The sequence below is a fragment of the Melospiza melodia genome, chromosome 3, assembly GCF_035770615.1.
Source record: "Melospiza melodia melodia isolate bMelMel2 chromosome 3, bMelMel2.pri, whole genome shotgun sequence".
NCBI lineage: Eukaryota > Metazoa > Chordata > Aves > Passeriformes > Passerellidae > Melospiza > Melospiza melodia.
In genome coordinates, this window is record NC_086196.1 from 57,705,052 (window position 1) to 57,728,592 (window position 23,541).

Below are 23,541 nucleotides of genomic sequence, written 5' to 3' on the forward strand. Positions count from 1 at the left end.
CTAAACTCTTGCAGCAGAAAGTGGAGTTTTGGCATCTTAGTGCCTGGGCCACAGAGTCTTGTCTGGGCTCCTGATCTGTGTGGGCAGGGAAAACTATCCCCTGGGATTTGTTGGCTGAGACTTCAACTACTTTTCATTTGTCTCCAGAACTGTTATAAGATTTTGAAGAGTGAGCCCTTTAGCTCTGCGGTGATGAATAAGTATTGAACTCATGCATATTTTCTACTGGTAAAATGTATTTTTCTTTATGATCACAGTCCAAAGAGCTGGAGTTTCAAAGAATCTGTCAGTAAGATAATCTGCTGTTAATGGGTGGTCTGGAAATGCAGTCTAGCCTCACCACTGCTTTCAGGGAGAAAGCACATTTCTGCATTGTAGGGAATGGTTTGCTGTTTGCAGAGCTGCTGTGTAACCAAATGCTGTTTTCAGGCTGTTCTGAAATGAACTGACTTGGTTGTTGTCTGTAAGCACATAGCTCTGGAATGGGCTCAGGGTTCTGTCCATCAGACAGGCAGCAGGGCAGTGGGATGCATTATTTCCAAGTCAACTGCAAAGCCCTGGGCTGATGGGGATAAAATAATTCTATTGAAGTGGAAAGCAGGTGTGTTGTGGCGGGTGTAAATCTACTTTATGGAGACTACACAAGCAGTCTCATGTTCATTTAAAGAAAAAACGAATCCAAACTGCAGGAACCCAAAGAGCTGCCCAAGGCTTAGAGAAAGCCATCCCGAGTGTGAGTGCGGGGAGCAGGAGCCGGGCAGGGCAGGGCAGGGCTGGCTGGCGCTAGGTGTCAGTGTGGGAGCGCGGCCGCGCCACCACCGCAGCAGCAGCAGCTGGGATGTGAGAAACATCGCACACAGCCCTGCCTCTTCTGGTCGGTCCTGAACTGCTTGCCCATATCCAAAAGCCCCTTTTCCAACAGCCTCTGTGTTTTAAATGCAAATCGTTATTTGTAAGCCAGTTTGGAGATCAACTATCGCTGGGCAGGGGCTGTGTACAAATTACAAGCGGGATGGAACTGCTAGGAGCATGCCTTGAGCTGTTTTATTTTCCAGCATCAGTCTCAGTACATGGTTGTAACAATGGGAAGATGCCATCAGCTCATATCTCAGGCAGCAGACTAAGAACTTAATGTTACAACTTACTTTATAAGTTTTATGACCAATCACAGCTGCCTTTTGCAGCTCTCCCAAAACCCTTTAATTTTATGGATTCCCACAGTCACCTACTGAGTTACCTCTGTCACAAACTACAGGAAAAATGGTAACAGCATCTGCTATGTACAAATGTTTCAGTTGACAAAGCTCATAACCAAACACTCCAGGAGAAGCAATGGCCCAGCTCCCACTGTGCCTCTGCCAGGTTTTGTGAGTCCTGCACAAATTGCTGCCCTTGCTCTGTGGGGTGTTTCAGGAAGGCTGTTCTTCAGTTCAAGACAACATGGCAGCCTGGGTTCCAAGCTGTGTGAGGGAAGGATTCCTCCCAAGCTCTGCTGTAAGTGGCACTGCAGTTGGAAAGTGTTGAACACGTGCTCCTGCTGCTGTAAAAGGTGGTGGCTGAGGTCTGATGGGCTTTGGCTACATGGGCTCACGGGGCAGCTGGAGCTGTTGTCCTGCCCGAGCTGGGGACAGCAGGAGGGATGTGAGCATCCTCTGCCATCTCCCACCCTTGCACCCAAGACCTGGTGTGTGTGTTTGGTGTAGCCTGGCAAGTGGAGGGTTCCCCCATGGAGATGAGGGATGCCCGCTGAGCCGTGTATCTTTGAGCATCCTACCTCTGCACAGATATTTATGTTTTCAAAGCTTGCAGAAATACCTCTGCATCTGACCGAGCTCTCACTGAGGTCAATGGGAGATGGATCAAACTTCACATTCTTAAGGAGACTTGGAACTGCTCAAAAAAGTGGTGAGGGAGGCAGGTCTCAGCTGTTGTAACCTGGGGAGAGACTGTGGGAGGAGGGTGCTGGCAGCCTGTACAGTGGAACAAAAGCAGAGATGAAGAAGATGCACTCAAATTGCATCTGGAGATAAATGTCCATGCTGTGTAACCCTAAGCAGAAGTTTTGTTTATCTGATCTTCAGTTAAATTTATAAGATTATTCTGTTCACTAAAAAAAGGAATAGGAGTCAAGCTGCTGGGTTTTAAAATTTTTTTTTAAAAACACATCTTGATTTTCTTGACATGAGTTTTTCCATGACTAGAGTTTTTTAGCTAACCTCATCTTTATCTGAGAGAGAAATCTCAGGCCAGATGCAGCTTAATTTATACTTAAGCGGCATTTCAAAATGAAGTCAGAAGGTGAGGGTCTTAAAAAGTCATGCTGGAAAAGACAAAAATAGAAAAGAAAAAAAAGAGAACATCCACCTTTTTTTCCGCCAACTGTCTCTAACTGGAACAGTGAAGACATTTTGAAATTTATATATTTTTTATATTTATATTTTATATGACCTTTCCTTGCTGGGTTGTTTTTGTCACTGGAGAGCATCTGGGCCCTGGCAGCTCCTGATGTGCCAGAGTGTGCCATCACTAGTCCTTACCAAGGAATGCAGACCTAGCCCTGCTGTTGCTGTCTGTCCAGGAGCAGGAAGGTGTGTGCTGAAATGGGCACTGTAGCTACTGTATCTGTGTTTATGGTTTTTTTGCAAGGGTGTAGCTGAGAGGATGCTAAAGATGCCCTTTTGATGCTGGCTATTGCTAGTGCAGAGCTGTACCTCATAGGAGGAGAGGTAAAACAGGGGTAAGAGACAGTGTGCCTTGGGCTCTCCAGCATCTTGCTATGCTGAGAGAAACAAAAACTCAGGTGGGGGGAAAGCCCAGCTTGACCAGAGCCAGAAAGTGTGGTTGGACCTGTGTGAGTGGGAAGCAGGGCCTTAGGTGTGATATCTAGGGCATTGCCAAACAAAGCCCTGCATGTTCCATCTAGGGAAGCAGCAGCCTGTCCCAGCCTTTGGCTGCTCTCAGAGGAGAAGTTTGTTTTGTGCCTGGAGACAAAATTTGCCCTGAAATGACTGAACTGCCCATCACAGTGAATCCTGGTGAAGTGAGTGCCTTCATCACCTCTCAGTATCTAACACTGGCAGGCAGGAATGGAATCCCCCTGAGCCCTCACTTCACCAGGCTGATGGAACCCAATCCCTTCAGCCTTTCTTCATGTGTCAAGGTCCCCAGTCCTATAACCCTCTTGGGGCACTTACCCTCCCCACCCCCAAACCTGCTGGGCTGCTCCCAGTTATTTAATATCCTTCTTGACTGTGGGAGTAAAACTGGGCACAGTGTCCAGGTGTGATGTGGGATAGCTGTAACCCTTGACGTGCTGGATTCAGTGATACAGCACAGTCAGGTGCTGGTGCTGGTACAGTCACTGCCATGGGGTATTTTTCATCATGAGCTTTCAAAATGCTTTGTAGGGATGTTTCAGGAGTGATTCTCTGTTTTGGCCCTCCTGAGATTTTTCAGGGTATATGAAAGCTTCTTCAGGCCTCCCATCTATAGATCAGAAGAATTAGGTCTTATTTTAGCTGCCCTCTTCCTTTGGGCATGGCAGACAAATACCTCACCTTCTGCAGCGTGTAACTCTAGGATGAAATGTACCTCTAGGAAAAGACCCCCTTAAAGAGTAAAAGGGGCACATCAATTTTACATGTAAATGAATGACTATGAAATCTTCCAAGTTTCTCTTATGTCTACACCTCATGAAAGGAATGAAACCTTTTCTAATCTGTTCTATAAACAAAACTCCATGTTTTTCTTGAATATTTTTCTGAGCAACATGACATTGGCACAAAAATAAGCCCTGATTGATCATTTTATCCAAAGCCGGGCAATTGCTCTGCCAGATCCCTGGTGATGGGGTTGCATGTTCTGTATGAGAGTTCACTGGCCTTCTTGCCCAGCTCTGTGCTTGACCAAATGTTGAACTTTCATCCAAGCAAGGATCTATGCCTGAGATTCCTCATCTTTATAGCAGAAACCATGCTACTTGACTTCCTTTTGATAGCAGAAAGACCTTAGTGACCTCTATCTGTCTGGGTCTTTACAGAGCTAACCACAGAATTAATTAGGTTCGAAAAGATCTTTCAGACCATCAAGTCCAACCTATGACCTAACACTACCTTGTCAACTAAACCATGGCACTGAATGCCACATCCAGTCATTTTTTTAAACATCTCCAGGGACGGGGTCTCCACCACCTCCCTGGGCAGCCCATTCCAGTGCCCAGTCTCTCTTTCAGTGAAGAATTTTTTCTGATGTCCAGAGTGAACTTCCCCTGGTGCAGTTCAAGACTGTGTCCTCTCATTCTGTCTCTGGCTGCCTGGGAGAAGGGACTGACCCCACCTGACTGCAGCCTCTTGTCAGGCAGCTCTGCAGATTGATAATGTCCCCCCTGAACCTCCTTTTTTCCAGGTTAAACAACCCTGGCTCCCCCAGCTGTTCTTGACAGGACTCGTGTTCCAGGCTCTTCCCCAGCCCTGCTGCCCTTGCAGGCATTTGGAGAGATAGCAGTGTTACATCATGTTTGGGAGGTCCACCACCCATCTCTCATTCAGGTTGCCCAAGATTAGATTGCTTGTGGCAGATGATTCCCTGCTGTGTTTGTGGAAAACCTTTGGTGTGGTGATCCCCAGCCCCCCAGTGTGGTCCTGCCAGGGCTTTGCTCCCATTTCTGGGAGGCATTTGGGTCCAGCTCTCTTCTCTGCAATTTAATACAATTTACTTTCCTATCCCAGCAGACTTGCTAAACTCTTCCACCTCCTTTCCAGCTGCTGGTTTTAATTGTGAAACCTTATTGTATCTATTCTCGTTTTTCTCTTCCCTGTCAGGAGCAGCCCCAGTTCTCTCCATCCTTTTCTACACCATGATGAGTTGCTCTTGCTGCTTTCCTCCAGGCTGCTGGTCAACGCTTGCTCAAACTGGAGCATCCAAAATGACTCATTTGTGCTGAGACCAGACTGGTGCCAAGTGTGGGGGAGTATAACTTCATATTTTCACATATGTCACCACTGCACGGTGTGACCCAGGATGATGCTCCACCTTCCTTAGCAACAAGTCACTGTGACACACACTGACACCTAAATTCAACAGAACAACTGCATAGCCAGTGCTGCCTTGTTAAATGTCTGCTCTTCTAGAAGCCTGTGTCAGCTTTGCAGTTTTTCTTGTCCTTATCAAACTGCCTTCTGTTTTCCAGATACTCTCTCCAGTTTGGCTAGATCATTTTGAATTCCTAGGCTGTCTCCTGTACACTAGAGGTCCTTCTACCCTGTCCATCATCTTCAAAATTGTCAATAGTATTTCAGAAGCTCAGTATCTGTTAATGAAGATAGAGTGTAGTACCATAGACTGGCTTCAGTGAAATCCATACTTAATGCACCCTTCTAGTTTAACAAGAAATATAGTGGCAATGACTCTTAGAAGCAAGTTTTCTAACCAGCTCTGAACTGTCCTTATAATGGTGTCATGTAGACTCCCCCTATAACACCCCATGCAAGATAATCCTAAAGCTTTACTGTAGTCAAAGCACATCTATTGCCTATGTAGAATGACAGTTTCCATTTTTATCCTCTCACAGAAGGAACCTGCAGAGGTTTGAAATGTTAGTTCCTCCTTAACCTCTATTTGCCATCACTCATGTGATTGGCACCTTTTGTGTATTTGCAAGTTGCCTGGTTTGTTCTTACAGTGTTTTTATGGGTGCTAAAGTTCAGCCAACTGGTCTGCAGTTGTCTGGCCTCGCTGTCCCTCCTTTATTAAACTCATGTCTCCATTTGCCCTTGGTCAGTTTTGTGGGTCACCCACCTCAAATTCTCAGATAACCCCAGCCAGCTCTCAGGTAGTTTCTACCAGTGGTGGAAATATCTATGAGGAATTTCATTAGATGCAGCCAGTTTGAAAATGTTAATTTATTGAAATAGTCTTTTAAAATAAGTTTAGATAGCTTTCTCTTTTTTTAGCACCCTGAAATCTCAGTCTTTTAATGGCAGTTTTCTGTCAGTTGTCCAATCTCAGTTTGACCCCTCCAGTGAAAAAAAATTAGACAAATTTGACATTGATAGATTTAAGTGGTGGAAATGTGGGAAGGAAAGGACAGCCTGGTTCAGCAAGTCCCATCTCCAGTGCAGTGTAACTTTAGGTTACACTTAAAGTGTAACACCATGCAGAGACTGCACAAGTCCCTGCACCTAACAAGCCAAACCTGCTTTAGCACGTTGGTGCCAGGAGATCTTGCTCTGGGCTGCTCGCACTGAAAAGGCAGGCTGAGCTTTTGGAAAGCTGGGGTTTTCCTTTTGCCTTTTGCCTTTCTCCTTCACAGAGGACAACTTTCCCAGTTATCTGGGAAAGCCACCCCTGTGGCTGCTGCCTTGCTGGGTGGGCACCTCTGCAGGGCTCCAGGCACCACTGCAGGGCTCCAGGCACCACTGCAGGGCTGGCAAGATGCAAGGGGAGCCCTGGGGGAGCAGCCCCACGGCAGGAGGGGGCTGCATGACCCAAGGAGAGTGGCCCAGAGTGGGCTGTGGCAGCCAAAGGGCTTCTGCCTCAGCCCTGTGTCCAAGGGGGATCAGTGCAAGGCTTGGACTTGTGGTGCCTTGGTGCAAAGCTCTGGCTAGTGGTGGAGCAAGGAGAAAAATACAGACAAGAACTCCAGGAGAGAGCCTGGGGTAATGGCAATGCCCATCATTTAAACAATGCTTTTGCTAACTTTTATCCAGGTTCTTCTTCTCAGTTCAAAGGAAAAGACACTTTATTCAGGGCTTCAGTCTTTCCTGCAGCAATCCATGACTTGCCTATGGCTTTATGATGGCTGTATGGTTTCTAGTTCTTCAATTTCTTTATGCAGCATCACCCTAGATCAGATACCCTCAGAAATGTCCCCAGGCTGTTGGGTTAATCATCCAACAATCTCGTTTCAAATTCAGTAAAGTATTATATAAGTATTCACAAATTATTATCTTTAAAAGTAAGAGCAGCTTTACATGTAATTGTTTGTTCAACCAATGTACAAAGCAAAAATTTTTTTGAATGTTACATTATTGTTATTTTTTTAATACTAGCTGTCCTTCAGTGAGTGTTAATTTCTGACAGATGGCTCTGTCCATCTGGCACTACTGTAGAGTGTAAAAATCTAATTTATGTGGAAAATTTATTTAAAATTGTATATTAATTGGAAACAACTAAAACAACTGATCTTTTCATCCTGGGAGAGCATGATGGTGCCAAAGCACCACTAATAAATTCCACTGCCAAGAAGGGGGAGAGAGTTTGCAGACAGAGCTCATGGCATGAATACTTTTTCTCCTTTCTTAGTTGTGAAATATTTCTGAGGACAAAACATGCTGTGAACGAAGTGCAGTGTCCCTCACAGACAAACTCACCCAGGCTCTGGCTGGTGCTGTGGAAGGTGTGATATCAGCCTGTCCTCGCTCTCTAGCGTGAGGAAGGGCATCCCTCATGGAAAGGCAGATTTGGACATTGTGGATCCGAGTGTGCCTGGCTCAGTGCAGCTCCTGAAGGGATGTTGATGTACAACATCTCTGCTTCTGCACCAGACTGGCAACTTTATCCTCACCCTGCTTGCTGCAAAGCCTGCAGCTCCTGCCGGCTGCCCCAGCGGTTTGGGGTGCTGAGGGCATTGCCAGGAGGAGGCAGTGGGGGAGAGCTGAGCACAAAGCCTGCAGCATGGGAGAAGAGAGGAGGAGGAGGAGATGGGAGCCCTGTAGAGAGTCTGCAGCATGGGCTCAAGTAGGGAGGTGGATCCATGTGGAACCAGGCTTCATCGCTCCAGCTGATCGTGGAGCAGCGTCACTTGGGCAGGCAACAGCTTCAGGAAAAAAAGCAGGAGAGGCCTTGCAATTAACAGTTGCACAGAAATTTGTGGTAAAACATAGATTTTACCATCTTCACAGCATGATCCCAGTCCCATGGTGACCTGTTTGGTGAATACACTTGAATTTTTGGGACCTTGACTGGCTTGCTGCATTGCTCAGGGAATCTGAAAAGTTATTTGGATGTGATGTCATTCTCAGAGAATAAAGCACACTTCGGTTATGACAGGATAATCATTCATCTGTTATATTTTCTTCTTTTAACATCATCAAGTACTCAATCTAAAGATAAACATGGTTCTTAAATTTTCCTGAAATAAAAAAAAAAACATTTTTCTAATGTTGGTTTAGAAAAGTTCTTTCTGTCTGCAATGGACAAGATGATTGTCCTATCTTGGACCATGAAAGGGTTGAGTATTGTTTTGTGCTGAAGTAAAACTATAATTTCATCCTGAAGATCAGAGCAGATTACTCAGTATTCCTCCAGAAAGCAGATTTATATTTAGAATGACAATACATAAGGTTTTCTTAGCCATGGTACTTGTTTTTTCCTACAAGAACAGTGTTCTGAAAGTAAGTCTTTAGACAAGACTGTTTTGCATTAAAAACATGCTTTCTCTTTCATGACTGCCAGGTGAGGTTAGCCTCTTCAATCTGTGTGGAAAATTCTTAGGTGAGTTATTAAAAAAGAAACTAATCAGAATTTTGCTATGCAATAACAATCTATTAGAATGCATAATTTCATTAAACATGTATTTTTCTGGTGGTGTTATAATCATGAAGTATCTGACACCAGAAGCATAATCTCTATTAAATTTCAACTGCATAATTTTGAAGGCTGTAAATCACTCTTTATTTCCTTTTAAATGCTCTATTATGATTCTCTAGCAGCAAGAGGAAATATTTCCGAAGTTCAAAGCCAAGCTTTAGTCTGCATTGGATGCTGGGGGGAAGCCATCAGGGGGCTGCTCTGTGAAGCTGAGAAGCTGAAAGTGGATTCTTCAATGGTCCACCATGGAACCTGGGAAGCTGAAAGTGAATCCTTGAATGGTCCACCATGGAACCTGGGAAGCTGAAAGTGAATCCTTGAATGGTCCACCATGGAACCTGGGAAGTTGAAAGTGAATCCTTGAATGGTCCAACACAGAACCTGGGAAGTTGAAAGTGGATCCTTGAATGGTCCACCATGGAACCTGGGAAGCTGAAAGTGAATCCTTGAATGGTCCACCATAGAACCTGGGAAGCTGCAAGTGGATCCTTGAATGGCCCACCATACATCCTGAGAAGCTGAAAGTGGATCCTTGTCCCACCATAGCCTGCCTGCAGCTGTCTCTGAAGTCCTGAGTGTGCTGTGGGACTGCAAGGCTGCAGCAGCCACTCAGGGCTACTGACATGGAACCAGAACCTGGAGCTCATGCTTTTGATACAGGACACAGATGAGGTTTGTCACCCTTTAAAGAGGATTGGAAACCAGGCATATTATGGGTCAGGGTGCCTCTACAATTTGCCTTCAAGAGACATATTGAGAAAGGTCAAGACCTAGTCCCTTCCTCCACACTGTGGTCACCCAAACCTGGGTCCTCTTTTGGGGCTTAGTGCTAATGTGTTGCCTTTCAGAACCAAAAAAGTTCTTTGCATCCTTCAAAAGCAGGAAAAAAAAAAAGAGCATTGGTGGTAATGCTTAAATTTTATATTAGTGGTTTGAACACGTGCTCAGGAAATGTGACACACGCCTTTTAAGCTTTTCTCAGCTGGAGGATGTTCAAACCCACATCAGAGAATATCAGCAAGAAAGAGCCTGTAGCTGAGGGATGAGAGTGCTTTCAGGGCAGAGGGCAGGTCTGCTTACACATTGCACTCCAGTGTTTGGATGAAAAGCAAGAATAATTCTGGGAACACAGACTGGAGCTCTGCTGGCCTTCTGAGTTATACTTCCTCTATCCTGGTCTCTTCTGTGCTCTGGGAGCTGCATTTGCACTGCCTCTGCCCAAGGGTCCTGACCATGTGAAAGATACTTAAAATTATTACCTTGGAATAAAACTGCCCTAATAGAAACCTCAGAGAGGCAGTGCACAGGTGCTTTGTAACTGAGTGCTGGTTTTTGAGGTTGGCCACATGCTCACAGCGTACATTTTACCTTTATCAGCTTTATGGTAAAAATTACCAGCTCTTCACCTCCACTGAAACCCATGTCCTGAGCTCAGTGTCTCGAAGCAAAAACACACATGGTGGTCACAGCATTGGCAGGCTCTCATTCCCCACACAGTGAATTAAAAGCTGACTTGCAGCTCTTGTCTCTGCAAATGCCAGCTCAGAAGTGTCCCAAAGCACCCAGATGCTTTATAAGAGACTGGCCCAGTCAGAAAAGGTCCTGTGTGAAAGCTGCACTGTCAGCTTTCTGCACCTTCCCAAGAGTAAAGAAAACAGAAATGTTGTGTTGTGGTGGGGCCAAACCCCTCTCAGGGTTTCCCATGGCCCTTGCTGGTCAGGCTGAAAGCCAGACTATCTATGCTGGTGGGAGAGGCTTGAGCCCATCCCTGGAGAGGCACACATTGCCTGAATGTAAATAACTGAAGCAGAAGAGAATTAAATCCAACAGCTATTTAGAAAGAAATTCACAAACAGATCTGCCCTTCCACTGCCAGGGGTGTGCTCCATGGAACTGAGGCATTTTATTGTAATTATCATGCTACCAGAGGGTCTCTTAGAGCCTGACTCCCACAGCCCAGCAAACACAGGGCAATCCCAGAACTGAATAAAAGTAGCGATTCAGATTCCAGCTGTCATGAACTGGAGAGTAGCTTGAAATTGTTACTTGCTTTTTATTCAAGGGTTCAAACAAGCAAAAAGCCATGGGTATTTTAAAAATGTAATTATTTTAAACCCAACACCTTTATATAAAGAAAGAGCCTGATGTGTGACTTTTGTACAGTGCAGCTGGCAATTCTGTGAGCAGGACTGCCCTGCCTTTACTAGGTCACTTTGCATGTGCTCTGCCATATGCACGTGTTATAAATTAGGACCCTGATGTCCATTTGGAAGCAAATACAGATACCTGGCTGTTTGGATCTGTTCTGGAGGTGATGCCCAACATTAGTCAGCATCTGCATTGCAGCATTTGGTGCTGTCTGTGGTGCCCCTGCAGAAAGGACACTTTTCCAGAGGTAGCATTGGGCTTGTCACCAGGGGCTTGACACCCACAGCACCACAGGGTAGCTTTGAGCTCTGTTCTTTCCTGCAGCTGAAGCCTTTTGAAATCTTTGGAAGATCCTCCCAGAAGAGAGTACAGGTAAAGAAGGGCTGCCCAAGAAACTGCTGAACTTCTGCTTTAATTGTTCTGCTGTGACAGGAGCTATTTCATATATTCTGAGATAAGTAGCGCCACATGGAAACAACACTTCTCCCATGACAGTGGGATTTTTGTGCTATCACTCAGCTTTGCAAGACTTGATGAACAAACATGGGAAAGCAGTGGGAAACCCACAGAGCAACCAGGGCCCTCCATCTATAACATGCTAGTTTTTCCTACCCCTAATCATAAAAGTAGTAGGCAGGACTTGTTTTCTCCTTCCTCCCCATTTCTTCCTTTTTGCAGAGAAAGCAAGTTAACTGAGCTAGTCTGATCAGGGAGCAGCTGGAAAAAAAAAAAAAAAAAGAAAAAGAAAACAAAAATGGGAAAGTTTATAAAAACTGAATGCATGCTTCTTTCCTGAAAGAAAAGAAATGGATTTTGAGAAGATAACCAGCTCTTGACATGGGAAGCTCATTCCCAAAGCCAGTACCCAAGCCAAGAGGTCAGGTCTTGTATCTTGCTGTTTGCTATTATGTTTGCATGTTACTAGGCTGGAAGGTTTGTGGTTTGTGCCGTGACTATGAGGGAGTACAAGCTTTCAGCCACACAAACAAATCCTGAGGCTTCAGCACAAGCCCAGTTTGTCAGTACAAAGTAACATTTAATTAACCTAGAAACTGTTACCCACGAGCTTGTCTGAGCAACGAATGATCAAAGAAGATGTCTCTCCCCCGTTTCATTGGTCTGGTTTGACTCCCTACAAAGGGATGTTTTGCACTCTGTGCATGGAAGGGGGATGTTCTTCTTTGAAGTTGTTTTCAAGTGCTCTTGGCAAAGGTGGCAAGAAGCGTGATGTTTTTAATCTCCTTCTCTTTGCAAAAATATTACCAGCTGCAGAGGCCAAAACCCTTCCCTGGAACTGCAGAAGAGCGCAAAAGGCTGCTCCTCCAACAGGTGGTGAACTTTTTCCTGGAAATCCTCCTCTACTTTTGTGCTGGCTTTCTCAGGAGCCAAGTGAAGGCCTCTTGCTCAAGCATGGCAAGGGAGGAATCAAAGGACATGCTGCCCAGTGGGGCTGCAGTAAGCTGGGACAAGAAACTGGATGAGAGCTGAGCCCAAGACAAGTTGTTGAAGTTTTGCTCTTGGCAGCGCTTTCAGCCCCAGCCAAACCTGAAGGGAAGCTGAGCTGGATCTTTGCTCAGCTGAACTCCCTGCTTTACACGCTGTTCCCAAAGCGAAAGGCAGCAGGCTTCAAATGGAACTTTTAAGTGTCACACAGTTTTATTGAGTTCTGTTTCCTGATCCAGAGGGGAAGGAGCAGCAGCAGGGAGAAGAGGGGAGACCATCCTCTTCAGTGGTGTCACAAACTAATTAAAGTGATTAAAGTCAGGCTGTATGCATGACCTTAGAGGACCTGCAGCAAAGACACAGCAGGGCTTGTGGCTCAGTGGGTAACCATTTACATAGAACTCCCCACAAGGGCTCATAATGTATTAAATCCAGCCTTCTGGCAGGGACAAAAAAGACAAACACATATACAAACCCCACAAAATTTGACTTATTTTGTATTTTTAGAAGAGATTCGTGAAAAAATGAAGATGCTGTTTGATAAGGAATTAAAAAGGAACAGGGGATAATATGCTTATTGGAATTCAGAGGTTCTTTAAGGACACCATTTTAGAAATTGAGAGTAAATGCATGTCTTGAATGAATAAAAACTCCTAAAGCCCCTGATAAAGCAAATAAGTCAGTTTGGTTAACCAGCAGAAGCTAACAGAAGTTTACAAAATAAAAAAAAGTAAAAGAAGGGAAAAGGTTATTTCAAGCAAGACAATGTAAGGGTAAACATGAAAACATAAAAAGGTTGGATGGTTGGATCAGATAAAAGATTTTCAAGAGCAAGTCACCAGAGGCAAAAGCTAGTATTAAATGTTTTTAAACACATGAGAAGGAGGAAATGGTTAGGTTACGTGATGAAGGCTCATTTGCCCCCCTAGAGAGGAGCACAGAGGGTGGGGATGTATAACACCCTGCCCAGGTCCTCCCAGGCCCGTCACAGGGACCATCAGAGCACCAAAGGTCCATCTCCAGAGGCCCAAGGGCAAGTGGGGATCCAAACCAAGGAATGAGGGAGGAACTTCTCCAGGCTCCTCCTGGGGCCGTGCCCAGAGGACTTCAGCCCCCATGTCCAGATTTAAACCCATCACAGAGCGTCACTGGGAGCAGCTCTCCACACCTCCTGATCTGCAGGGATCCCTGTCCTGAGCTCCAGGACACACTATAGGAAAAGCAGTTTGGAATTATTCATGCCTTATGACAAAATGCCCAGAGGAGGAACCAGAGGAGGACAAAGGGAGGGATTTCAGTGACTTGGAGTGCTCTGTGTGCGCCTGCCTACTGGGAATGCATTTCCAGCCTCACTGCTGGCTTGACCCAAGGTATGGAGCTGTGGCAGACTCTCCAGACTCTCTGGAGCTGTCAGACCCAGCAGGATGTGTTTTACCCTAAGAAACCAGCCAGCAGTCTGGGGGAGAAACATGACATTGAGGTGTAAGAAACATGACCTTGAGGTGTAAGAAACATGATGTTGGGGTGTAAGACAGGTAGTAGGCCCTGGCAATAAGGTTATCAGGAAAGTTTTGGTGTTCATTATGTTGGACTTTAGCCTGCCTTCATGGCAAAATCTTCCTCAAACTGAAGAATGAGTAAATGAGACTTCAGAAGTGCTGATAGGAATGATGTCTGGTTAGCAAGGCCAGAAGTGTTCAGACCAGGTTTCTGAATATAGCTGTAACTCAGATATTGAGTCATGAAGCTACTGCTTGGATATATAATCCACCTAGGAATAATGCCTCAGCTGTGATGCCACAGGAATGGAAGATGATAGATGTGACTGATTTTTAATCCAGGAAACAGATCAGCAACCCTGACTTCCACTCAGGGTCATGGCACAGACTAGTAGTCACAGAGATGAATGTGGTGTATTGGGGAAGGTCTCACACTGTGCACAGAAAAGTCACTGTGTGTGTTGGATTCCTTTGAAGCTTTTCAAAAAGAATTAAATTGCCAAGGGGTTAGAAGGACGATAACTTGCGTATCAATAATGGGTTGAATAATGGAAAACAAGATTTTCTCATTGGAGAAAGGACTTGAGTGGAATCCCTAGGGAATCAGTGGTGGAGTCTGTGCTTTTCAGCATGCACATAAACAAACAGATGTGTGTGAGCAGTGGGGCAACAAATTTTTTTGACTAGAAAATCTACTCAGATGTACTATGCTTATTCGAGTTCAGTCAAGTTTTCAAGTCATGTGAGGATTTACAAGCAGATCTGCAATGGTAAAAATGGACAAAGTTACCAAAAGTCTAAGGACATAACTGAAATTTAACCCATGTGCAAATAAAATAGCAGCTACAATCTAGATTTATAGTCTCATCTGTGTAGTTTTCAAGCAAAATAGTCCTACAAATCAGTATTATAAAAAACTGCTCATTGTAAATTATGCTGTCTCTTTAACTGGAGATACCTGGACAAAAGGGCTGGCTGAAATCTGCTATCAGATATTATCTTAGCTATCTTTACAGGCTGCTAGAACTAAAGCCTGTAAAGAGACTTCTGAGACCAGTCAATCCATTGGTGTCCAGTCAATTGGATTGCCCAGACAAACCATCATCTGAATGATGTGTATTTTATCCTTTCCTGACAGACACAAGGACATGCAGCCTTGCAACTGTTAATATTGTAATGTTTCCCCTAATGTTTATCTTCCGCGTCCTTTGCAGTAAATTAAGCCTACTATTTTTCATTGTGAATATGGGAAATAGCTTATTTATTTCCGTTGTAAAGCAACATTTTACATATTTAAGGAGATAAAAGAACTTCCTGACCTTTAAATTATTATTTTCCTTCAGTCTGAGAACCCAGTTCCTTCAATCTTCCTTCACAAGTTGTATTTTCTAGATCACTAGTGATTTGTGCTGCTTTTTCCTTGCCTTTCCCCATCTGAAGGGCTGAAAGCCAGACCACCACAAGGAATATTCCAGATGAGCTGTTGCCAAGCACTGAGTAGAGCAGAATGGTCATTTCTTATGTCTTGGAGTCTGTAGTCTTGCTTTTATAAGAATGGTATTTGCGTTATTGTCACCAGACAAACAGTGTTGATATGAGTTCAGCTTCTTCAGTTAGTTTATTGATTGCCCTTGGATCATTGCCAGCTATGATTTATGACTCCAGGGGCCTCTGAGCTTTTACCTAGAGACAGAGCAGGCTGAGATGAGGTTCTGTAGAAACCTCCTCTGTATGTTTTGCATTGAGCAGTGGCCACCAGGGGCTACTCTGTGTTGGTGTGTGCCACCAGTTTTGCAGTTCTGTGTGAACCAGTGACTGGGAAAGTGTTGTCTTTAGGATGTGCTACCTCTGAGGGGTTTCTGAAATGCAGCAAAGAGAAGTAGGCATATTTTCAGTAAGCAGAATTTACTATGGAGCACTGTGAGCTTCCTCGTGGTTCTACATTAGAGAAGACAGAGAATCAGCCATCCAAACTGTGCTTCCCTAAATTGTAGTAGCAAATGAAATAGTGCTCAGGAAGGCCTGGCTAGATGCATGGGATGTGGAAACTCTTGCTTTTCCCCTTTCCACAAGATATGTTATTCTTATTGCAGAAGGAAAGCAAACCAGTTCAACATTATTTATATGTGACAAGCCTATCTGAGCTAATACTCACCTTCTCTGTCTTCCCTATATAGTTTGTTCATTTTTTCCACCAATATATTTTCAATGGAAATTTCCTCTAATAAATTGGTAACTTCCCATCTCCATTTTACACTTTTTAAAATTATCCCCTTTTGTTTTGATTTTGCCATCTTCAGGCCACCTTGTCTGCCCTTAGTGGGTTTGCTGAGATTGCATCATTCTGAGGTTACTCTCACCCAGCCTTCAGGATGCCAGGCTGAGGTTTTCTTGTTCTAGTCCCCTTGGAAATTCCTAAATTATCTGAATAATTTCTATGGCTTTGGATATTTTTGAGTGAAAACTTTAATTTGCATCTGATTCCAATTTTTTCGGATACCTGCTTCAAACACTTTTGCTCACTCAGATGCAGCCAAGAACAAGCAAAATAGAAAGACCACAAAGGCAATTTCACAATATTCTTTACTAAACCTCAGTTAAAAAGAGACTCAGTGAGGGCCAAGCCCTCATTTTCTAAGTAATTTAGAATAACTAAACACAGAAGAAAAATGCAGATATTACTCCAAAAACACCTGGAATACAGACTGAGAACCCTTGATGCTCATAATCAAAAGACATCCACCATCCACAGAAATCAAACTGGTGGAAGAACCTCCTGTGTTTTAGGCAAAATTTGAATGCTGCAGAGACAAAACCCTATTGAGAACAAAGGAGGAATGATGAGGGTTCACAGCCAAACCACACAGTTTGCAGTCTCAGAGTCTTGGCCTAAAGATGACACCAAAAGAATAGACAAAACTCTGCACTGGATGTTTGTCCAACTCTCCTCAAGCCTCAGGGTAAAGGCCTGGCGATAACTAAGTGGCAAAACATTTCCCAAGTGTCTTTCACATGGCCTGAATAAAGAGGCTAAGTGACAGAGCCTGTGAATCTCTAGAGGCAAACCATTAGTGCTGGGTGCCACCCTGGGAACTGGGAGCTGCCTGAGTCACGGGTCACTGTGGAGAGAGGCTGCTCCACTCCAGCCCATGCATGTCCAAAGCCGAGATACTGCCAGCAGCCTGGTGAGATCTGATGAGTCAACACTGGATACATGTTCTGCAAAATGTAGATGCTGGGAAGATAAGGTCAAAACTGGAAGATTTAGTGAGGACAGAATGGTTGTGCTTGAAGTTGGGAATTGGAACCTTGCAGCTGGGAATGCTAAGGAAGTAGGTGTGGGAAAATTCCATTTATTATGCCTAGTGTTGTTCATCCTCTGCCTACTTTCAGAAGTAGAATTCCTGTGTAGAGATAACACTCTAATAGACATGCTTCAACCTCCTGCTGGGAGAGAGAGAGATCATAAAATCACAGCCTTGTGATGAACTGCGTGTGCAAGAAGCCTTTTAGGATGAACTGAGCCTAACCCAGCCTGTGTTCCTGTGTGCCTTTGGTCTCTGGGATGAACTGAGCCTAACCCAGCCTGTGTTCCTGTGTGCCTTTGGTCTCTGGGATGAACTGAGCCTAACCCAGCCTGTGTTCCTGTATGTCTCAGCTGCCTGGTGTTGTTAGTGAGATAATGCAATAAATCCACTCTTCCCATTTCAGCTGCGTTTTGGTGGTTGCCATGGTTTCCTCTGTGTGTCAATTCACATAGTGGGTCAAAGAAGAGCTGGTTCTCCCAGGCTGCTGACACTGCCACTTGCCTTCTGTGTCCCACACTTTAGCCTCGGGAAAGCAGAAGGAAGCTGGTGCAAAAATTTGGGAGCTCAAGCCCAGACCACTTACCCCAAACTTTGTCATACCACACCTCCCATAAGGCTGATTTTGCTATTTTGTACTCTTGCTAGTTCCTAAGGTTCATCAAAAGACTGATAGTGTTATTCTGTGGATCCCAAAACTTCCATGTGCCGCTTACAGAAAATTATTATTCACTTTCCTACTTCCCAACACTGCCCAAATGGAGAAGAAGCCATTTCTCAAAAGAAATTCATCTCTTTAGGAGAAATTCCAACAGTACCTCAATTACATGCTTTATACAGGGTGAGTCATAGAAAGTCACGGGAGGAAAACGTCTGAAATAAAACATGAGCTATGAAGCATCAGTTCAAATTCTTATCTACAGCTTTGTTAGAGACAATAAAGATGGAAAATAAATTATCTAGCATTGCAATAAAACCTGTCAAATGGGCCACAAAGAGCATGGCACCAAAACACCATAAGTTATACTGTCTTTCTTTGGAAAGGAGATGTTACCAAACATCAGCCAAGGCTAAATTACTGACCAGAGAGAATGCAGTTCCAAATGTTTTCCATGTAGCATCTAGCTAAGAGTGTTTCAAATCACTCCCCCAGAGTAAAAGGTCAGGCATTAAACAATTTGCCAAAAGAAGAGATAACGTCTATGGAAGAAACATAAAAATTAAAGAAGAGATTACATTGATCAAAAGAGGCATTCAAAACACCAATAAACAACCTGGAATTACTTCCTCAACAGAAATACAATCAAGACAGAGTTGCAAGTTCTACAACACGAGTCAGGAAAACTTCCCTTCCTTACTTAGTAAAACAGTCAGTGTAACTGCGTCTACCCAAGTGCACCTCTGGCAGAACCCAAATCTGTCAGCTCTTGGAACATGCACTATCAAAGAAGAGACCCACACCTTGAATAGTTCACAAAACACCTTTTACAGAAACTGAAAAGGAGACACTTGCTGAGCCTCAGACAAACTACAGAATCTGAAATGGTTGATAGTCACTAATCCCCAGCACCATCCCCAGTACACACACACAGCAGTTTTCATTCTTTAGCTTGTACCATTTCCAGTTGCCAGGCTTTAGGTATACAGATGTGCACCTCAATACATTGATCAGGTATACAAAACAAGGCAAAATCCAGAAAAAATCACTCCTATACCATCTTCAGATCATCCGTAAAACCAACTGAGCATATCCTTCTCAGGGTGTGGTGAGAGCAAACCCATCCCTGATTCCCTGCTCCCAAGCTCAGAGCTGTAACCCTCTGCCAATGTAATTGTCACTCAGACCAAAAACTCACAACTCATACACAAAGTAGACACATACAAAGAACACTTCATTAACATTAATCACAAGAGAAGTTAAAGCAGCATCCTTAGGCTTTGCCATTAAAATCAGGCTTCTCACAACTAGTTTCAAGAGAAGCCCCATGTAGATGCAGGAGTGCCAATTGCAGGTTTCTCTCATGCACCCAGAACCAAATGCTCTTGAGGGACTCCGAAATTCTTTTATGTAGCAATTCCTTCCCTCCTAAATAACATGCTGGAAATTTGCCTTGGAGATTGAGATAAGCCATGGCAGCAGCTTTTGGCTAAAACATAACGCTGACACGTCGGTACAAAGATGTGCTTGAGCAAATTAATTTTAAACCTTGTCTTTTCAGCATCAAGTAAATTTATAGCATTTAAACCCATGCTTAGTGCAACTGGTTTTCCAAAATAGGCTGGAGAATAACCACATACATTGAGATGGGTACTCAGAAACACTGAGGTGAGTTGGAAAGAGAGAAATGCAAGTTGTGCCACCAAATGCCATCCTTTGTTCCAGCCACGACCTCTGTCGTTTGGATGCTGACCCTTGGCAGACAAACTGTCAGGTGGAATGTTTTGATCACACAGGCAGGGAGAATATTGATGAGCACCTGATCTGGTGCACAAGGAGACCATTGTCACTGATGCTGTGAAAGGGTGACAGATGGCATGTGGCTGGAGTTTGGTGCAGATGGATTAAAGCCAAGTGCAACAGACAGGAGGTTAGAGGAGGAGGGACATATAAATATGGTGTGTAAAATTGCAGTAGTCACCTGTATTTAGTCACCTGTCTCCTTCCCTGTAATTCCTGGGTTCCTCTAACTGCAAAGGTATCCTGACTTGAAGAGAAGGCAAAGGGCTGTGAAATATTGACACTGGTGTTACTCCACCTCTGGGCATGGGTGGCCCTCCCAGCAACCCAGTGTCACTCTGGCAGCCAGTCTCACCCAGTCTCACTCACTGTGGCAGCCCCTAATGCATTTTCATCGGTGTTTATGGCAGCTGCCTTATTTAAGGCTGCAGCTGTCAGGACAGCTAACAAGGTGCATCTCACAGCACTGCTTTCATGAGACTTTACAAGGTGTTGTTAAGACTTGTTTGCTCTCACATAGCACAGTGTCTGAACAAGATGTAAACTCCTCTGTGGAAACCCAGCACAAACTGCTGAGACCCTGGGATGTCAGTAAAACCTGTTATCAGGACACAATCAGACCTTGAGGGTGCAAGTGGGCACCCCAGAACTGTGTTTGCTTTCCAGTGAGGTGTGCATATCCAGAGGGCACATCAGGGCAGCACAGCCTCCATCACAGCCCTTGCTGTGTCTGCTGCCCCAGACTCACAGACAGGGATGAGACTGGCTGTGTGCACAGCACAAATCAGGGTCCTTTTGTGTATAGTTTCCCAGGAAATTAAAGTGGCCTTGCATTCTTTTTTACTCTTTTTTTTCCTGGAGGAAATAAGCGATGAGGTGAGATTTCCCAAGCATAAGTGGAGCTCCAAGAAGTGAGACAAGCCAAGAAGAACATTGAGTGGCCTGTGCGACTGGTTTCAGTACCTGGAAGAGCTTGAATATGGGGTTTTGCCTCCCAAGGAAAGGCTGGCAGAAGGCAACCTAGAGCTGAAATCAGAGACCTGCACTTCACCTGCCTAGAGGCAAGTGAGGTCCCAGTAAAATTCCTCAGAATGGGGCAGATGGGTACTACCCAGGTTCAGACAGCCTGGGATGGAGATGGTGCCTCTGTCTGCAGATAAACTGCAGCCAGCTCTCTGGAATCTGATGTGAGATGCAAGACCTGTTACTGAGATGACTCAGCTGTGGTCAAATTCTGAGCTGGGGAAAAAATAAATTAAATCCCAAGGCAAATTCTTACATTTTGAATCTTGTGGACAAAGAAACAGCAACACAGACAGACAGGCGTAGACAGCAACATTTCTGACATTAAAAAATTGCAATGTAACAGTGAAAGGGAAATGGGAAGGATGAAAATAAACTGAGGGAGTTGGACTGCAATCTCCCATTTTCATTTTAAGTCATTCAAAGATTATTATTTTGAATTTTTCCTTTAGAATTGATACAAATGAATGAAATTTCAGGGAAATTTATTTTCCATCTCTTTTTTAAAATAGTGGAGGAAATCAACCTTTAGTTGGTAATAAGTAATTACAGAGTCCTTACTAATCTTCAAACTTGCATTTAAAAAAATGTTTCATGGATGAAAGAAACTCTTTGGGAGGAACTGATTTTTATTGAGTAAATTCCTGCTCATGCCAGCTGAAGCCATAATTTGGGTCAGATGTCTCAGCAATTCACAGCTTGTAATAGATGAAGAATTGTTGTGATTCACTTTGAAACACACGATGGGGTAAATTTCAATTGTCAAAATTCTTGTAAAATTGAAGCAGGGTAGGTTCCTGCTGACCAGGGATACTAATGAAAAATAGCTAGCAGCAAAAGAATGGAAAAAATGAGTGGCAAAATGCAAACCAGGGAAAACAGCAAAAGCTTGAACAGGAAGCCCAGTCCTTGGGAAACATTTTGACACCCAGAGTAGGAACCTATCTTCAGTGGGATCTGTTGTCCCATATTTCAGGCCAAGGGTGCTTTCAGAGCAGCAAGGGTTTTACATTGCAATGCACCAGGAACGTGTTGTCGCTCCTTGGAGCCGCGCTGTTCCCATGCCCAAAAGAGACAGTCTGGAGCCTGCAAATGAGAGACAGCCTCTGCTGGAACGCGTAAGGACAGCTGAGAGCTGCTCGATTTCATAAGTGTCTGGGATTTCCCAAGGCACCTCGGGTGCTGAGGTACCCATTTCTCACTGGCATCCATTGGAGCTGTGGCGCGCGGCCTTCCCGCATTCCTGACAACGCCTTCAGTAGTGACAGCTGGAAAGAGGCCTTTTATTTTTGGGGGTAACCTGTTTGCTTCTCACATGGGAAGGAACATCAGCTTAAAAATATTCTCATCAAGGAAGGACAAAGCCACATGGGCCTAGGAGAGCTCAGGTGCCAGGGAGCCCCAGATCCATGAATGCCCAGTGTCCATTGGTTAGCATGAGTGTCTGCGGCATTATCCCACATGTGTCCCTGCACCTCAGGTCAGAGCATCCCCTTGGCAAGGCCATCCACAGAGATGCTCACAGGAAGGGAGTCAGCAGGGTTTCCATGGGAGCCAGCATGCTGGAGGTACACGTACCCCGTGAGTCACTGCTCCAAGCAAGAGGAACACAAAGCTGAAGTACTCCAAGGCCTCCTCCCACACAGGTATCCCTGCTGGATACGGGTCAGGCTTCTTAGACTTCCCTAAGAATCCAAAAGGAAATACTTCTAAAAGCACTGTAATTTCAGCAACTAAAACTGCAATGTCTTCCGGTGCTTAAGATCTGCTGGAACTGGGAAATCTTCTCCAACCTTACCTCAGCATCCTGCCATTTAGAAAAAACACACCAATTAGAAAAATTAAGCTTCTCTGTGGTGGCAAAGTTTGCTTAACATTTGACTTGTAACAGTGACTGCTAGATGCTCTCAACAAATGACAGTTTCTTTGATGCTTTTCAACTGAGCAAAGAGCATGGAAAAATACAAAAGGAAACCCTATTCAGTCCAAACTGGCAGTGCTGTGGTGAAGGAAAAGCCTTTACAAACCCAAAGAAAACTCAAGTTGATGTCCCCAAAGTAAATCTCACTATTTTATTTGCTAGCCACAGTTTCAAAGAGCAAAGAAATGTTGCCCTGAAACTGCAGTTAAATTTAAAACACATTTTAAATTTAAAATAAAACCAAGTTAGATTACTTTTTTGGTACAATGATAGTCTTGGTTTTCATCCAGCACTTATCTTGTGAACCTTTCTGCTGCAACATTCCTTCACTGCCAAATCTGTTTTACTTTCTTCCACAAAGAAAAGTGCAAGAACGCGGTGATGTTTTGATCACTTGTACAACAGACAGAAGTGGAAGTTCAGGGACACCATGGCTGAATGTATTTATAGTTGTCCTTTAGGAAATGAAGACAAGTCTTTGAATGTAATTATGCTAACCAACAAATGTTAAACAAGTGCTTAGGTCTAATACAATTTGTTCTTACTAAGTTTTGCATAGAGGAAGATGAAAAGGTAATTGGCCAACTGATCCACATTTCTAAATTAATAGATCAGTGGCAATATATTTGTCTCTAATATGTTTAGTGTACTTCTGTCACCCTCCAAAGTTTGTAACACAAAATTAAAAGCCCATACTGGCTGAAGTTATACACCACAATAACTTATTACAGAATAGGCTGCTGTGCTCTTAAAATTTGGTTTTGGTAATGTAGAATTAATTTTCAATGCCAGCTTTTATGTTGCTTTTTACCCCAATTCTCGGTTGGGAACTGTTGTTAAAGAACATAGCTGAGAATGTTATCTCTGCTGTCCAAGCAAACAAACTGGCACATTTATATAAAATCTCTTCTTCTCATCACCTTTCACTACTAGATTCAGAGTAAATAAAAAAAAAGGGGTTCTTTTAATCTAAAAGGAATGGTGTAGAATGAGATAGAGATAGTAAGATAAAGTGTAAGTGTAAAAAAGGAATTAAAACTGAAAGAGAACAAGAAATGCTGTAGAGCAGGCAACTTCAGGTAGAGATGAACAAATAATTAGTGAATGGCTTTTTTTTCAACAAAATAGAAATTATGTAAAATAGCATATTTTAAA